We start from the raw sequence: 3,312 nt of genomic DNA, 5'->3' as shown, positions 1-3,312 counted from the left end.
CCATGGACAGAGGAGTCTGGCAAGCTATAGTCTATACAGTCACAAAGATTTAGACACGACTGAAGTGACTTAGCGTGCAGACGCACATGGTAAGAGTGGAAACAGAACTGAAAAGCTTCTGTGTTCTTAATGGTTCATCAGTGACATATGTATTTCCTTATATTCCCTTCTTGTGATAGATACTTGTTGATGGTATGTTTCTTTCCACAGTTAGAGCTGACGGTTCAAATGTAAATTCACATGGAATAGAAAATAACTCTTATCTGTGTGTAACACTTCTTAACTTACAAGATACATCTGAGAATTATAATTTGTAAGCTGATGGACAGAGAAGAGGGCTCATGAAGCACTGAGATGACTTTGCAAAATCGCTTTGAGCTAAAATAATAGAAGAATCTATATCTCATGTAGAAAGAACACTGATTCCTCAATAAATTACACACCAAACATTGCTATATGGGCGTTTAACAGGTGACAGGTGCTAGGTGTCTATAGAGATGGAAATCATCTTGGAAAAATATTTTTAAAGGCTTGAAACAAGAACTGAGAGAAAAGTGACAAGGACATGATCCACAGTAAAATAATAATTCTTTCTTTGTTGTAAGAAATTCAGATCAAATTTCTTTCATGGTTAATTGGTATTATGTTTTTTTACTTATTTGTAGATAATTCAGGACATAGGAAGGTGTCACTTGCTGAATAAATGTCCTCACACCTCCCAACAATGTGACTGAATTTGTTCTCTTCGGACTCACATAGAATCCACACTTGCAGAAAATGCTCTTCATTGTCTTTTTGCTCATTTTCCTGTTTTACTGTGTTGGTCAACCTGCTCATCGTCATCACCATCTCCTTCAGCCCCACACTTTCAGCTTTTTGTACTTCTTTCTCACCCACTTGTCCTTCATAGATGGCGTCTTCACCTCTGTCACAACCCCCAAACTGGTCACTGACCTGCTGCACCAGAGGTGAACCATCTCTGAGAGTGGCTACCTGATTCAGAATTTTCTGGAACACATAATGTGAGGTTCAGAGATCATCCTTCTCATTTCCATGTCCTATGACCACTACATGGCCACCTGCTAGCCTCTGCACTACACGACCATCGTGAGTCAGGGGCTCTGCAAGCTCCTTGTGGTGGTGGCCTGGATTGGGGGCATCCTGCATGCCACTGTGCAGATTCTTTTCAACTTGACCTCTGTGCACCCGACATCACTGATCACTCCATGTGTGACTTCTTCTCACTGTTGGAACTCTCCTGCAGTGACATCTACAAGCTTGGCGTCATGGTGGCAGCTAACACTGCAAGAATGTGCTTAGTTTTTGTCTTGTTTTTTTTTTTTTGTTATTGTTTTTTTGTTTTTTGTTTTTTTATCATGCTCCTCATCTCCTACACAGGCATCCTGAGCTCTCTGAAATCCTATGGCTCTGAATCACGACACAAAGCACTCTCTATATTTGGCTCCCATTTCATGGTAGTGGTGCTTTTCTTTGGTCCCTGTATACTCACCTATATGCATCCTGTGGTCACCTACCCTGTGGACAAATTTGTGGCTATGTTCTTTGCAATCCTCACTCCAATGTTAAATCCTATCATTTACACAGTGAGAAACACAGAGGTGAAAAATGCCATGAGGAGTTTGGTGAAGAGGAGAGTGACTTAGGCTGTTCATGGAGCCAAAAAAGTGATTGTTTATTTACATTCAGAGAGCTATACCTGTTGTAAAGTGTGAAAGAAAATTGAGAAATTTTCTAGATTATTAAAAGAGAGAGAGAGAGAGAGATCTAGGCACTTACACTTATTAGTTTTTTAATCTTGGCTAGGCATTATTTTAAGCATACTGATATTTTAATGTACACTGCCAAAGTTTCAGTGTTCATAGGTTCAGAATAGGCAACGAAAAGAACATTAAATCCACAGTTTGATGATTGTAGAGTAAGAAATTTTTCTCCAGAGTCTTACTGCTGCTTTTTCAGATTTCTAATATATGTTACTTTGATGAAATTGGCTTGCCCATAGGACCTTAATCTCATTTTTTTTTCAATTTTTACTTACCCTGTGGTAAAGCAAACATTGGATAGAAATATTGGATAAATCCATGGTGAAGAGGGAGTTGAATGAGGGAATAATAGCTAATTTTTCCTCTGCACTATGGATTTATCAAAAGCAAAATGAGTGTCGCTGACTAAAGAAGGAGATAATATTTTACAATCTATCTCTAATTCTCTTTTTAATAGAGAAGATAAAGCGGAAATTTTGAAATTACTCTTAATTTGCTCTCTTTTTCTTAAATATTCCTAGGTCTCACATTTTTTATTGAATATAAAGAAAACATTTTCATTTTTTATACCAAGAGTTGAGGAACCATTTAAAACAAGATTAATATCTCTTGCAAATCTCAATAGCAAAGTATATGGTCAATTTCCAAAGCTGTTGCTCTGTAGATCTAATTCATATAAGTACATTATGTTAAACCCTTATTACCTACCAGGCACATTCACTTCAGTTGATTTATCCACAACCAAAACCAGTTGTTTCATTATCATAGTTCCCAATTTACAGAGAAGCAGGTTGAAGCCAAGACAGGATTATTGATTTACTTGCTTCACATCACACATGCTTCTCCCGTAAAGGATATCCAGGACCTATAACTCTAGAATCAAGTTCCCTTTCAAACTTTCAGCGTAGGGCTTCTAACTCAGTTTCTTTCAAATGAGTTGTCTGTGGTATGTTTTTTCATGTAGATAAGAAAATTATCTGTGATCTTAATGATTTACCTCTTTTGTGAAGATGGTGTTAATGTGTTGTAGCTTTGTCTCATGTGTTATAATATACTTCAGCAGTACTTTAGTCATTTTTTGAAAGCTCAAGTTATACCACTTCACTTTTACAAAGAAACATTAGCATGGTAATGGTAATCTAAAATGGAAAAGAATCTCAAATAGACTATATATATATATCACCTTGCTGTGAGCTTAAAACTAACCCAACATTGCAAATTAACTGTGCTTCAATAAAAGAAAAATATTTAAAACCTCACCAACATTTGTATGATTATGGAGTGTATTGGCTTCTGTAAAAACTAAAATTCCATTTTTTTAATTAGTAAAATCAATAATTAATGTTGTTCTTCATAAAAATCAAGTGCTTAAAGTAAACTTCAGAAAACTGGGAATATCTGTAATGCTCCTCTATACACATAGCAAATACTAGGTCATCTTACATTATTAATAACTATAAATCTAAGCTTCTCTGACTACAACACAGAACCTATGTTACTTATCACAGATGTCATTTTCTTAGACCCAGTG

The 3,312-nt window shown here is 36.1% G+C and overlaps 1 pseudogene; it reads left to right on the top strand.

The window, feature by feature from the left end:
- LOC108637621 lies at positions 703 to 1,664 on the top strand (annotated as a pseudogene).

Source organism: Capra hircus, chromosome 15 (assembly GCF_001704415.2).
Source record: "Capra hircus breed San Clemente chromosome 15, ASM170441v1, whole genome shotgun sequence".
Taxonomy (NCBI): Eukaryota; Metazoa; Chordata; class Mammalia; order Artiodactyla; family Bovidae; genus Capra; species Capra hircus.
This window is presented reverse-complemented; position numbering and strand designations above follow the sequence as displayed.